At 32.2% G+C, this 16,357-nt stretch overlaps 1 long non-coding RNA gene and 1 pseudogene across 1 annotated transcript; one reads left to right on the plus strand and one right to left on the minus strand.

The window, feature by feature from the left end:
• Positions 1 to 528: 528 nt before the first annotated feature.
• On the plus strand, positions 529 to 1,078 carry LOC114378445. Its single transcript, XR_003659338.1, has 2 exons — positions 529 to 663; positions 814 to 1,078. It is a non-coding gene; the product is annotated as an uncharacterized LOC114378445 (long non-coding RNA).
• An 8,612-nt stretch (positions 1,079 to 9,690) lies between these two features.
• Positions 9,691 to 10,482, minus strand: LOC114378867 (annotated as a pseudogene).
• Positions 10,483 to 16,357: the final 5,875 nt, after the last annotated feature.

Below are 16,357 nucleotides of genomic sequence, written 5' to 3' on the forward strand. Positions count from 1 at the left end.
ATATAAACTTACCAATAGAATAACATACTACAATTGTTTAATATCGTCATCAATGTTATTTAGAACTAGCAAGTCAATTTTACTCAATGTACGAATTAGTTATATTGTTTATAAAATATAATATATTCATTAAATTTTAAAAATTTCATATTTGTTTTAAGAAACTAAAAAAAATATTTTTTTTAGTATTGTTCAAAAGAAATGGTTTATAAAAATTATTTTAAAATTTAAGACTTCAATAGATATTAATAAATTGATAAATTTATATTCACATGTAATAAATTATATTTAAATTTATGAAATTAATAATTTTACTGCAATATATATTTAATAAATATGATATTTAATATGGTTGACCTAACTTTACTTATAATACAATAATTATTATATTTATTAAATATAATATATTTAATGAGAAAACACCAAAAAAGATAACTAAAAGTCAAAGGCATACTAAATATATTACTATAAATTAATAAAAGACTTCAAAGAACATTAAATACTCATCAACCATATATATGTGTTTGTGTGTTTGTATAGCTTTATGCCAACGTATTACTTGGGATTGAATTGAAGCAAGGAGTGTATTACTATAAAATCAAATAAGGATGAAGCCTATGTTTTCATTTTTGTTTGTTGTGTTTATTCTTTCCATTGGGATTGGTATGTTTCCATTTTCACTAATTATAGTTAGTCACTTAATTAAGAATAAAAATGTTTTAACATTCTTTTTTATTTTAATAAGAATCTGAGTTGGAGATTCATGGTTTGATATTGAATATTGTGTGTCTTTGAATGGCATACAAAATGAAGGTCCATTCAAAGTTGTTGCAGAGGCAAGAATTTGTGACACAAAATTGTACGACTATTGTGAAGCAGAGTGTTTCACTGATTGTCCCAAGAAATATGGAAAGAAAGCCCAAGGTCTATGCAATGAAGCAAGTCAGTGCATATGTCGTCGGCAATGTTAAGTAGTGTTTGACCTTCTCCTCCAATGATGTCTTTATCAATGCTACTTTATGTAACCCTAATGGGGGATGTTTGGATTCAAAGAAATAAAATTACTTTTTCATAACTATATTTATTTGTCTTTCATTTCCTAATTCTTTTTCTAAAGTACGATTATGCTTTCATTCCATTGATAATTTATTTTACTATTATGTCATAAAAATGGAGATAAAAATACTTAATAACGAATTGATCGAATAAAAAATGACATTTTCCTAAAAAAATAACATTTTTCCTTTATATAAATTTGTAAACAAAACATGGATTTAATTAGTGTATAACGATAGTGTACACTACTAGAAAATAGGTCAGATTTTATAGGACATTTAACATCGGTTTTGAACTGATGTTGAAACTATCGCTGTTATAAGTTGGTATCTTTTTACAACGGTTATAAAATCAATATTGAAAATCATAATCTAAATCGGTTCTTCCCAAAACCGATATGGTATAGTAGCATAAACAAAATTAGTTTTGTGAAAATAGGTATTGTAATGTACTATACAACATTGATTTTGGTCATCACTACTGCACTCATCATCCTTCACTTTGTACCATGATACCCCACACTTGGAGCATTTATGAATTTCTTCAAACTCATCTCTATATACTATGTAATTGTTAGGACATGTATCAATTTTCTAATACTTCATACCTATTGGACACGATATCTTTTTCACCTCATAGTAACTTTTTGACATGTTTTGTTCTGGAAGTATACCCTGCACTACCTTAAGCAATGATGTGAAACTTTTGTCACTCTATCCATATATGGCCATCACGTTAACCAAACTTAACACCAATGATAATAGTGTCAATGAATTCTTGCACCCCGGATCACTACCAAAAAAACATTATTTAGCGACTGGCAAAAGTGACCGAATTTAATGCTAAATCATTAAATTCGGTCGCAAAAAGTGTTAGCAACCAAACTAGTGACTGAATTCTTAATGTCACAAAAACCTTAGTCGCTAAGTCCTTAGTCACCAAATTTCTATTTGGTCACTATTTAGTGAACGAATTAGTTGGTCACAAGAAAATAAAATTTGGTGACTGCATATTTGGTTGCTATTTTGCTTGGGATGAACTCAACAACTAAGAACCTTAGTCGCTAATTCGATCACTAATAAATAAAATTTTTTTAAATAAAATAAATTACAATAACATTGGTTTGTTATTTCATAATTAATTTTAAATATAAAAGAAGTTAAAATAATGTTCATTCACTATTGTATAATCAAATATAAAATAAATTTTTCAAAAATAACTTTAGGTTGGTAATTCGATGTCAAAGTTTAAAATAAAATACAAAAAAAAATTATTCGAGTCCCTAAATTGGTTGCTAGTTAAAAATGCAGCGCAATTGCTAATTCAGTTGCTATTTAGTTTATAAATAAAAGTGGACATTCATAATGAGTCAATATATCCAATAACAAAGTTTTAATTTAAAGATTGACATGAAAATTCAAAGTTTTCAAAGTTAATTTAATAAAATGAAATGTCAAAGATTAATAAAGTTCAAATTCATCGACCAACAATAGATTGACATGAACCCTTCCTCATAAAGATCCCTCATCACATCATCCACAAACTTGAAAACTTTATATTTGCATTCTTGTAGGGACACCTTGTTTGTTCACCTTGCATTTGCACTATTATAATTTATAGATTTAACATCGTACGATTAACATCGGTTATTCAAAAAACCGATATTAAGAAAACCGCGATGACATTTTTGTAAATAAGTAGAGTAATTTAACATCGGTTTTGACAAAACCGATGTTAACCATATAATGTTAACATCGGTTTTGTAAAACCCGTGCCTACATCAGTCCCCAAGCAACCACCGGTTCTTGAGATTTCCAATAACCTTGTAAAATCCTTTACAAGCAAAGATTCGCAAGGGATGTTCCCTCCCTTGTTCTCTTTGAACAACCAAGTGGATGTACGCTCCATTTGAACTGATCCACAAGAGATGTACTCTCTCTTGTTCTCAGTATTACAACCCAAGTAGATGTACGCTCTACTTGTACCACAACGGATGTACGCTCCAATGTGTTAAGACAAAGAAATCTTAGGCGGTTAGTCCCTTGAGTCTTTGTAAAGGGAAACAAAGGATATCTCAGTCAGTTAGTCCTTTGAAATCTTGTGTTTAGAGGGAAGAGGACGAATCAAAAGAATTCTCAGGTGGTTAGTCCTTTGAATTCTTTTGGCAAGAGGAAGAAGGAAGAATCAAAAGAATTCTCAGGCAGTTAGTCCTTTGAATTCTTCTGGCAGGAGGGAGAAGGAATGAAGAAGAAGAATATCACAAGTTTTTGGCCAATGAACTTTTCTTAAATAAAGAAAGTATTGAACAAAAACTCTTAGAAGAAAGCTTTGAATGAATGAATGAAATATCACTTTGAATGAAAGCAATCTAAAAGTTCTCTCTTAAAATTCGTGCCATGGTCACATATTTATAGCTATTTGATGGCTCAAGTTAAAATTTTGTGACTCTTGGCAATTTCTTCAAAACTAGTCACTTTAAAAGTTATGACTCTTTTGAAAACTAGTCACTTTAAAAGTTCTGACTCTTTTTGAAAACTAGTCACTTTAAAAGTTGTGACTCTTTAAAAAAATCTTCAAAAACTAGTCACTTTAGGAATTGTGACTTTTGGTAATTTAATTTTCAAAATAAGTCACTGGTAATCGATTACCATTGTAGTGTAATCGATTACACATCAACAGATGTGACTCTTCATGTTTAAATTTGAAAACCAACGTTTAGAAACATTGGTAATCAATTACAAATGTTGTGTAATCGATTACACAAGTTTGAAAATGTTTTATCACAAGTTGTGACTCTTGAAATTTGAAATCTCAACGTTTAAAAACATTGGTAATCGATTACATGTTTATGGTAATCGATTACTGCTTTGTAAATCAGTTTGAAAATAATGTTGGCTACTGGTAATCGATTACTGCCTTATGGTAATCGATTACCAGAGAGTAAAACTCTTGGTAAAAGATTTTTCTTTGAAAAATTCTCTTGAACAAAATTGTGTTATTCAATCTTTTCTTTTGAAAAAATCTTTTTATACTTATCTTGATGCTTTTCTTGAAGTTCTTATACATCTTGAGTCTTCTCTTGAATCTTCACTTTAATCTTGAATCTTGATTGAATGAATCTTTGATTCTTGATACTTGCTTGACTCTTGATTCTTGACTTGAGTCTTTGGCATCATCAAAACAAACTTGGAAAGAATTGCTTCCACAATCAACAAGTGGTATCAAAGCAGGTATCTTGAGAAAAGTTTCACAACTTCAAGATTAATGGCCTCCTCAAATTCTCTGTTTCCCGAAGGAAACTCCATCCATAGGCCACCTATCTTTAATGGTGAGGGTTACCACTACTGGAAAACCCGAATGCAAATCTTTATTGAAGCCATAGACTACAACATTTGGAAAGCCATAGAAATAGGACCTTATGTACCCACCATAGTAGATAGAAGCACATCAACAGGCATAACAATAGAAAAACCTAGAGATAAATGGTCTGAAGAAGATAGAAGAAAAGTTCAATATAATCTTAAAGCCAAAAACATTATTACTTCTGCCCTATGAATAGATGAATATTTTAGAATCTCAAACTGCACAAATACTAATGAGATCTGGGACACACTTCAACTCACACATGAAGGCACAACTGATGTTAAGAGATCTAGGATTAATACTATAACCCATGAATATGAACTCTTTAGGATGAACACAAATGAGAACATCCAAAGCATGTAGAAAAGATTCACACACATAGTTAATCACCTGGTTTCCTTAGGGAAAACCTTTCCTTAAATAAAGAATCAGTGGTTGCTTGGGGACTAGACGTAGTTGTGGCTGAAACAATATAAATCTTGTGTTTTTTTTCTTCTTCCCTACACTCTTTATTTACTTTTGTCTAAGTTATTGTTTTTGTTCTTTACTTTCTCATAACTTAGTAGTAAAGCCTAACTGAATCTAGTAACGTTAAGAAGGATAAATTTTTAATTAGTCAAGACACATTCATAATTAATTCAACCCCCCTTCTTATTTATTCTGAGGCCACTTGATCCAACATATATCATAGGAATTAGATAAGAGAACTAGAAAAAAAGTAATGATATTAACCTTGGCTCACTTCGATAATGAGCTTCTGCATATAATGCTTGCCTTTTAAGTTTTGCTTCCCTAGCCGAAGGAATCCTAGAAACTAGTGGTGTGATCTCAATACAATAAATGATATTTGCAGATACCAAGTAAAATAATTCAAAAGGGTCTTACCAAACTTAAACACAATACAAAGATTGTACTCTTTGATTTATTACTTTATACGCCTTTATTTTTTTATTTTTTTTATTTAAAGTTATACTACATAAAATTTTAAAATAATGTAATTTATTAATTTTATTTATATATCAAAATTATTTAAATTTTCTTGGTACATCTTTTATTGCTTATTTTCAATATTTACTTCTCTAGCTCTTAAAAGAATAATGTTTGCAAGAAAAAAAGCATGTGCGTGTGCCATACATAGTATGATAGTTACTAGTTGTCATAATGCTCGACCTCCATCAAGGAAGTGTTGTCATTGTGCAGTGACATTGCTAACATTGTTAATTTGTACTATACTAGACCCGTGTGGAAACTGGAGCAGCAGATGTGCCTGCTATAGGAAATCTTCATCTTCCTTGTTTTAAGAGCAAATCAGCTTCTAACTCCACAGTGAGTGCTTCTCTTCCCTCCCTTTATTTTATTTTATTTTATTTTTCTCTTTCTATTTTCTTCCCTTCTGTTTTAGGTACTGTGTGACAATGAGTATGAGGTAAATTGATATACATTACTGTTTATGTAACTGTATCAAACTCTTAGTCTCATGAATATAAGTATTTGATTTTGCTTATTCCACAAAGAAATTTCTCATGCATGTTGAAAATATGACTAAATATTTAGTTTAGTTAAAAGATAAAAATCATATTTTTATTCAAAGTTGTCATAATTTTTAGTCAATAAGAAGTACTTGTGTTTGAAAGTATTTAGTTAGTATTTCTCAACATTCCATATATTGGTGGAACATATTTCCAAATCAAACGGCACTGACACATAGTTGTGACATTTTGTGACTTAAAAGTTGTGACTATAGCATATAGAGTGGTTCTATGGTGGGGTTTTCATGAGAAAGAAGGCTAGTAGATTGTAACAAGGACAAGGACTAGAAAGCATATAGCATCCCTCTGTTCCTGCTAACCTTTACTATGAAAACATCAATCCTTATATGAGAAAGACACACACATATCAAAATGGCAAGGAAGTCTCATTAGCAGTTATAAAAACCTATAATCATATTTAAATAAGTATGGCAGGGAAGTTAACATACCCATAAGTCACATAGGGCTCAACTCTATGCAGCATGTTCATTGTGGCTTTGTTACCTTTGAGAAATACACCATTGAAAATCTATTTTACAAAAAGATAAGGATCAGAAAACACAGATCGGGCTATCATAGTTTTTATGACCTTCACAATATCAAATTGATCAGAAACATAGACCTATTCACAATATCAAATCAAACATCTGCTTCAAATTGCCATTGTTGAACACAGATCGGGTTGAAGTGGTTTTTCCAACCCCACCCATGCCTACAATAGCGATCACACACACTAGTACACCATCACTGCTATCATTTGACAACAACTTCATTATGCCCTCCTTGTCTATATCCCTGCCATACATACCATATCCATCTTCCAGAGATGTTGTTGCTGAGTATTCCATGACTCGTTCATCTCCCCTGCCATCACTTGCAAAGGAAGACCCTTCATGCCTCATAAAACTTTATCTAATTTGTCAACTATTTTTTCCAACTTACTGGCCATTTTCCAATCATTAGCAACTTACTTGCACAGGAAGACCCTTCATTCTCATTTTGAACACTAGTATCAAGACTAGATCAGGGATGGCAACAACACAGTAAGTGTATAGTTTGCTGCAACACAATATTTGGCAAAAAAGTAAAACATCAAATTATTTGTAGTAGCAGCTAATTTATAACTAGTAGTAGTTAGAGGCATCACAACATTTTTCAATTATGTGTCAACATACTTGTCAATTTGAACAAAGCCCTGGGTGAAGCAAACATTGGCAAAACAAGTTTAAAATGGATTCCCAGTTCTACAACTTAGTCAACCCCCCATAACAAGTTGTGGAGTGTGTGGACCATGCTTTGAAGTATGGTTCCATTGCTGCCATACATAGGGTCAGGGATGGATAGTCCTAAAGGGGAATTCTGGCATGGACATTTGACCTAAGCATTTTAGAAAGGGCCCCAAGTAAGGTATGCACATGACACACACATTAGAAAAACTTGGTCTGTTACGGCGAGTTAAGTGAAGCTGTATTTGTGGTTGTTGAACCTATTGTGGCATATTCATCTTCATCTAGGATAAAGAAAGTTACCAATATTAGGACTGGAGAGGTTTGATGTGGTTAGAATTAGAGAGTTACGTTGGTAGTGTGATATCTCTGGTTGGTGTCATAACTAAAGAGAGATAAACACACGTGAAATTAAAAAAATTGGGTCCAACTTGCCCCATGCCATTTCCTAAAGGGAAAAACTAGGACAAAATTCCATTGCATTGTGGAATAAGGATCTATAATAATATTAGAATAAATAAAGACAATTAACATGATGTAACATGGTTACAACACATAACCTTATTTCTTAAGAATATAGTTAGGAATTCAATTATCGGATCCGCGTATTTATAAAAATGTATGTTGAGTGAAGTGAATCTGTTAATTGAATCTTAATATAATGAAAAATTAATCTTTAACCATAAATTCATCCAAAAAGAATGAATTAGTAAAGACAAGGGTGCTTGCTTAAACATCCCTTTTGATCCTGAAATGAAACCAAATTAAAACGACATTGCATGCAGAATGATTGATTTGGCTTCCTACAACTATCAGGATGGGATATGATGGCATTCAATGGAGAGGAACATTTGGACCACAAGTGATGGAAAAAGGAATGGGGTGTATGAATGATCGGGTTCGTAAATTATATCTAGCTTTGATCATTAATATTATTGGAGTCCAGAGAAAATCACACTGCCTGGGTGAACAAAGTCAATTTGAACAAAGCCCTGGGTGAACAAATCAAAATGAAAAAAAAAAAATAACAATGAGCAAGAACAAAGCTCTAAGAATCTAATGTAAAGGAAATTAAGAAATAACAGTGAGTAAGAACAAAGACAATTGTCCAAACCAGCACAGAAAATGATAAGCTTGATGCATTATAGTTTATAGATGATGACTGAAATCAAGACTTCCCTTCTCAGACAGACCACAATCTCCTCCTACCTATGACCCTCTATTTCCTATTCCTTTGTCATTGTTTTTATAGTGTTCTAAATCATACAAGTTTCACATAATTTACAAAATTGATGTAAAGAATGGGAGGAAAAATAAAATATAAGATTAAGAAGAAAACAAACATTATCTTATTTGTCCTTTCTTTTTTTTCCCTGTTAAAGTTATATTTTGACAATTTTCATAGAGATACTAGACTGGAACTGTAATTTTTTTTATTTCAAATCATATAAGGTGTGATTGTTAATTTAGTTCACGAATATTCATGCTTTTACCCTCATACAATAACAAGCTTTTATGTCTTGCTAATGTTAATAGATATTACCTATCTAATAAGGCCAAGTCATGGCTTAGGGCCTGTATCAATCCTATTCTCTTCTAAATCATGACAAGAATGATAACAACAAAACTAACCATAATCTCATAGTTATGAACATGATATATTTTCTTTGACAGTACATTTGTTCCCCTTATAAAATTCTCTATAACAGTTGTTGTTCATATGGTTTCTGTGGCATGCCCTTCAGAATGCTTTTGCAACCAGTCTTCAATATTGTATTTCCTAAGGTAGGAATAGTGCATACCACTTCTGAGTTGATCTCTGTTATCATTCACAGGTTTTATTCTTCCAGTTAGATAGTTATTCAGTGACTTGGTTAAGGCCCTTTGGCAAGTAACTTGGGAGCTCTCTCAATGCAATATCATAATTTTAGCAGTTAATTACTATGTGACATGCAATTATTATAAATTGAACAAGTTGAAGCCAGTCATGTTGAGTTACCTACCTATATATTCTTTGGCGCCATGCACCTTTTTCCTTCCCTATATAGAACCTGTGCTAGATGTAGAGGCATCATCACAATTCATTCATTGACATACCAGCAATTACCCTTATACAACAATAGTTTTTTCTAAAGTGACCAATACCATGAATCTCAATTACCCTATAGTGTCTACTGCAACCTCTATTAGTACTTGTTAATACTGTTGCATTGGAACATGGAAAACCTGTAAAGAAAATTGACACTGTGACAGTTATAGATACCATTGCTCCAACTTACCATTGACAATGATATGCCCTCAAGAGCTTGACTAGAAAGAAAGAGTTCAGTGAGTTAGCCTAAGCACTGCTCCAATGACTTTTTCTTTTCAAAATACAAATGGACAAACATGCCCTAGTGACTTAGCCTAGGCAGAGTTCCGCCCCCACCATAAGGCCCTTTATTTCCCTCCAAATATTTCTTTTTCACTAAGAAAATAATGAATTGCCTTACAGTTCAATCACCTGAGTTATGGGCTCAGTAAGTGCTTGCAGCAACTACCTTTGCTTTGTTGAATTGATTTTTTTTAACCTTGGTTTGGTGCTGTGAGATGTACACTTGACACTGTAAAACAGTTTTACCAATCCTAAACCCTAGAACTACTATGAAAGCAACTTGTGGATCTGATTCCACTTCTAAATAGAGGAAGATTTCATCATTGACACTTTCCATGTACACATAAGAGAATCTGCACCCTTTCCCCACTTGGAAGATTGAAGCCTGAGGCTCATAGGAGAAGGCCAAGCAGTGTAGAAGCCACACCCTCTTGTGGCTAGGACTTAATCCTGTTATGTGAAGATTATCAAGAATGGATAGTTGGCCACTTTGATTCAATCTATTCTCGATTGCCTTGCTCTGCCTCACCTATGACTCCAACTTCTTCCCCATGATCTCGTAGGTTTTGATCACACCCTCCAATTCCTTGGATTCGGCCTCGAGTATTACAGTCTTGGGTGAAGGATCAAATTGTTTCTTCAAGTAACATTGCTTTAGCTCAAATAACTTCTTCAACTCACACACTAGCAATTGATCAGCGACTTCAATGCCATTAGGGTCAAAAGGTGACTAAGCATACTGCAACTCAGCATATGCAACTTTAACAGTTGAAATGGTAGCAAAAACCTTTGCCAAAAGAGCTTCATTGGCCTCTATCTCTTGAAGGTCTTCATCATCATCTTCATTGAATGACTCAGACCAATTCAGTGTAGTCTTACTCTTGCCAATGTTCCCTTCATCCTTGAGATTTGCATCAGATATAATGTCAACCATTACGATTATCAGTATTAGTATAAAGTACACTCCATTCACTTTAGAGAGTCAAATCCAACGGTCAAAAGTAAAACCCTTGCTTGTCACTACCTAGCATACACTGTGTCCATATAATTATTGGGCAAAATGCTTAAATCTAAAATAACATTCAAAACACCCCACTGTTATAATGATCTCATACAAATTAAATCAAACCCCAGATTCCACACTACGGAAAGAAACAGCAAGCAACCACTCAAGATCCACGACATTATCAAACACCAAAACCAAACAAGGGAAAAACCAATGACATCACATTTGTTCCTCCAAACAGTAAATGTTGATTACACTCCCCCACAACCATCCAAGATTCCTTTGTGTCTAAACTAAACCCTGAATCAATCCACCTCAAAAGTCTTGGAATAGATTGGACCAGCCTACCTATTCATGCAAACATTGATTTTAGTTGCTTAATGTTCCTTGCTATTGTATCAACCCTTAATTGCTCCACTTTCCCATTGTCTAGTTTGGTTTATTCACTCTTCAATATAGGAGTGCATGGTGTGGCTGATGATGTTTAGAATATGATGATCCTTTGCTACCCTCAAATGACCCCAATTCTTTGATATAGATATTCATTTTAATGATGTTGTTTGTCAATAACCATTGACAGAGACTGATTTTTACGGTGATGATCATTTCTCCAATATCAATGATGTATATATTTTAATTTGTGTATACTTTAGAAATGAGAATTCATTTTAACTATAGCTGAGTTTTGTTATATATATATATACATACATATATATATATATATATATATATATATATATATATATATATATAACTTTACCTGAAATTTAATTGACAAATGTTAAACATAACTTCTTTAATTATTTAATTTACCTTTTTTTCTATTTTTGTTATTAATATTATTTAAATAACCCCACCAGAGACACACAAGGACACACACACACACACACACACACACACACACACACACACACACACACACACACACACACACACACACACACACAACATCTTTGAGTAGCAAGTCATCGGCATCATAGAGAGCATCTTTGAGTTCAATGAGCATCTTCAAATGAATGACACATTAACTTGGTTGATGGTTGATGTAGGTGTTTATTGAGTTATTTCTTTGATTCTTGCTTTCATTTTGGACTGTGTTGCTCATCATCACAGGTACACATGTTTGTTACCAATTAATGTTTTTATTACTTGTTCACTGCCATTAAAGACAATGGATATATGATATACAAATTGTGTTCATGATGAGTGAACCTTAGATTTCCGTTTGAGACTGAATACCATGATTCTTGCGGATAGTTTGCATTAATCATTGTATTCAATCTCGAATTGTCCGTTTGGACAGTTTGAGGAGATTGATATTTTTATGGTAGATTCATGCATTAAGGTTAATATTATTTTGTTTAATTTGATGAAATTTCGGTACAATGCATTTCGAGTTGTTCTCTGAGTGCATACTTGATTATTGGGAAATGAATTTCATCAATTTCATGTCATGTACTTGAAGACCAATGCGAAATGATGCCGAAATTTTGTCAAATTTAACAAAATAGAATTAACCCTAATGTATGAAGCTACCATAAAAGATTGTCTTCCTGAATGGGATAGGGCCACACCTATAATAAAAAAAGTGATATTTTCATGTATCGAATAACTTTGTGAGTATCATGGAGTTATTACTTAGATGGATCAAAGTTGGATGAATGAAAGTCGCATCAGCCTGGAATATGAGGTCAGCGTGGAGCAGTTCTTGCAATTTGCTTCAGAAAGAGGTCAACCGGATGAAGATGGAAAATATTATTGTCCTTGCATCAATTGTTTGAACAGAAGATGACAAATACTAGACGACATATAAGAGCATCTATTGTGTAATGGAATTAAGAGGAATTATACGACGTGGATATGGCATGGTGAAATGACAGACATGCAGAGTGGGCCCCAATCCAAACCATTTGATGTAGAAATGGGAGATCGCTTGGAGGATATGATTCGTGACCTTGGACAAGAGTCTCTTCAGCAAGCCCATGCCCCTATGTATGAAGGATTCTAGAGTGACTCAAAGAAGCCTTTGTACTCAGGGTGCAAGAATTCCTTGATGCTGTTGTTGGTGGTGTTAAGTCTGGTTAATGTCAAGGCCAGATATGGGTGGAGTGACAAAATCTTTACTTCACTGCTTGAAGTAGTGCATGATCTGCTTCCAGAGGAAAACACGTTGCCTAAAAGCTACTATTAGGCCAAGAAGATACTGTGTCCGATGGGTATGGAGTATCAGAAGAATCATGCTTGACCTAATGATTACATACTGTATAGGCATGAATTGGAAGAAATGTCCAAATGCCCTAGGTGTGGGGTGTCACGGTATGAGGTGAAGGATGATAAGGCGTCACGATACAACAGTCTTAACAACAATAGGCATCTGACTGAGACAAGTATGCGAGCGGGGAATTCCAGTGTGTATGGATTTCTCGAGCCACAGTCTATTCAGAGATCTGGGCAATCACAGTTTGACTCTGAAAGTTACATCAAGAGTTGGATGCAGACTTCAAAACGCCATGTCTACCTTGGAGCCTACTTAAATGGGTAAGTCAAACAAAACAACTGAATTTAAATAATGTATACTACTACAATAACCCATATTCGTCTCCACTGTAGCAGAAACTAGCAAATGATGGTTATTCTGCCCAAGGAAAATCTTGTTGTCTAGTTTTGTTCCTTGCATAACAAGCCAGACAACTACCTTAAGGGAATAATTAACAGGTCAGTTTTGTTTTCAATACATTTGCATTGACATTACTCAACAAAATCAATTTTTAAATGTTCCTTGTATTCAACAGTGCTTTGAAAAGACTTGATGATACTCCACAACCTAAATTCAAGGCTGTTGCAAGGTGGATTGTTGTTAAAGTACGTGATTTAAATAAAACTTCTACTTATATATATTGCTTATGTGTGTGTACACTAATTGTAATTAACGTTTAATTAATATCCAAATTTCATTATGTATTTAGTGTAATAGACAAAAAGTAAGCACTGAGTGCGGCTATTACGTCATGCACTGGATGTCCACCATCATCTTAGGAAGTTTCAGGAATGACTGGGAAGCGGTAATTGTTTATTTCAAACAAAGTTGATTTTCTTATAATTGGTATTACATTATTAATTTATCTTTTATTTGATCATGCAGTATTTTAACGATACTAGACCACTGGAGTTAGAGAGATTAAAGGCGCTTCGCATCCAGTGGGCACAATATTATCTCCGACTTAGAGATCAAACTTAGGATGTTAGGAAAATTAGGATGTTAGGGAAATCATTTTAGCTTACTTAATTAGTTTACACTACTTGGTTTACATTTTTGCAATTTGCTATGTCATTTGAACATTGAATGTTATTTATTGATTGATAGTTCTTAATAAATCATTTATTCATATTTATCAATTCATAGTTTACTGTATCTTTTTGCTAAAAATTGCTTGAAAGCATAATGCAAATGATGTTTTCTATGAATTATGGTCTGAAATTGCTTTTTACAAGTTAAATTTTGGGTTTTTTGTAAAAACAGAAAATGTATATAAAAAAAACCCTAAAACAACATCAATTATTTACAAAAACCGATGTTAATATACACAAACAACATCAATTTTTGCAAAAAACTGATGTTAACATACAACTTAACATCGGTTCTTCCAAAAATTAATATTATTTACGTATATTAACATCGGTTATTTACAAAACCCGATGTTAATCTTCAAAACGTTAACATCGATTCTTATAAAAAAAACTGATGTTAACTCACAAATTAACATCGGTTTTTATACAGAACCGATGTTAACGTTTCTAACTTAACATCGATTTTTATACATAACCGATGTTAACGTTTCTAACTTAACATCAGCTTTTATAAAAAAACCGATGTTAACGTATAAGTTAACATCGGTTTTGTATAAAAAACGATGTCAACGTTCAACATTTATACACTTATTTTGATGTAGTTCTTAACATATAACATCGGTTATTTAGATAACTGATATTGGTAGTTTTATGTTAACATCGGTTTTCATAAACCGATGTTAACCATAATACTTTCAACATCGGTTCAAAACCGATGTAGAAAGTCATAAATAATCGATGTAAAAAACATATTTTCTAGTAGTGTTGAAACATGTCCTCACTAGTAAAAAACTGTACGAACTCGAACACTCCTTCTCTAAACTCATTTGTCCTATGTTTATTAGCATCCAACCTCTAATACATCCACCTTTGGTTCTTAATAATCTCCATTGATACAAACTACTAACAACAAATCTCCATTAAGGTCAAGAAGTAAGAAAGTATAGTCATGAAGTGAAATAATTTGGTAGTATTTAATGGAGTGTGTTCATACAAACACCCAAGAGACATACTATTACATCAATGAAGCCAACACTTATATAAGTGTGAAGCACATCAAAACCTTACATCATTTATCTACAAGAAGATCTAAAGAAATTATCATTTTGATATCCAAGAAAAAATTATTCAAATTTTATAATAATAATGTATTACAATTCAACAAATTGAAAAAAAAAAATAATCCAGTACATTGAAACAAGTTAAACTCTAGTTGTAACCATAATTGAACAATTTAATAGTAGTCGATATAAGAAATAATTTTAAAACCAAACGTTATGGTTGATGGAGTTGAAAATTTTTTGGTCCTCAACTCAACTATAAAGCTGGTGTAGTTATTTTTTACATAAATTATGAATTTTGGTTGCTTATTATTCATCTAAATTGTTTCAAATTTTAATGACATTGCCTTAGCCATCACATGATTGACTACAATGATATATCTAAAAAATTTATCACTCAGAAGAATAATTATGTGCATAAGTTTTATTATTAAATTTATGAAAATAATAATAATAATTTTAATAAATTTTAACATTAATTTTTATCGTACAATATTTTTATATTTGATTCATACAATACAAAATTAAACATAATTTTTTTATAATAAACACGTTTTATATAAGAAAAATAATTTATTGAAAGACTTTTTTGTCTAATTAAATATAAGTTTATGAATAAAAGAAAAAATTTATGTTGTAGAAACAATAATTATGCACATAAATTTTTATTATTAAATTTATGAAAATAATTATTTTGATAAATTTCATAAATTCTAACAAATTTTAATCATACAATGTTTTTATATTTGATTCATACAATACAAAGTTAAACATATAAAATTTTGTTTGATAATAGACACGTTTTATATAACAAAAATAATTTATTGAAAGGATTTTTGTCTAATTAAATATAAGTTTACAAATATAAGAAAAACATTATGTTGTAGGAACAATAATTATGTACATATACTACTACAAAAATCACTTTTTACGACGATGATTTTACATCAGTTAATCAAAAATCGACTTAGAAAGAAACACAGTGGCATTTTTGTAAATAAACGTAATATCTTTACAACGGTTTTGTAAAAATCGTCTTAGAAGTTTGTCTTTCTAAAAACTGTCTTAGAATATTTTAATTAAATAAAAACAAGCGCTCCTGTTCAACATCCCCTCTCACTCAACACTAACATGCCTATTCGAAACCCTAAGATGATCTCCCTTCCTCCAAACTCTTCGACTTCCCTTTCCTTCTCACACTCCTCAATTTCCCTTTCTCCAAACTCAATGATGATCTCCCTCTCCTCCTCAAGCACCTCAATTATCCTAAATCAACTCTCCATTTTGTTGCTCCTCACCAATGGCCAACATTCCTTGCTCTCATCCACTGTCTTGTCCAGATCGCCAAAACACCGTCAACAGCTACATGCACTTCATCCACAAGAGGGCGACGC

The sequence above is a fragment of the Glycine soja genome, chromosome 12 (assembly GCF_004193775.1).
Source record: "Glycine soja cultivar W05 chromosome 12, ASM419377v2, whole genome shotgun sequence".
Classification (NCBI taxonomy): domain Eukaryota; kingdom Viridiplantae; phylum Streptophyta; class Magnoliopsida; order Fabales; family Fabaceae; genus Glycine; species Glycine soja.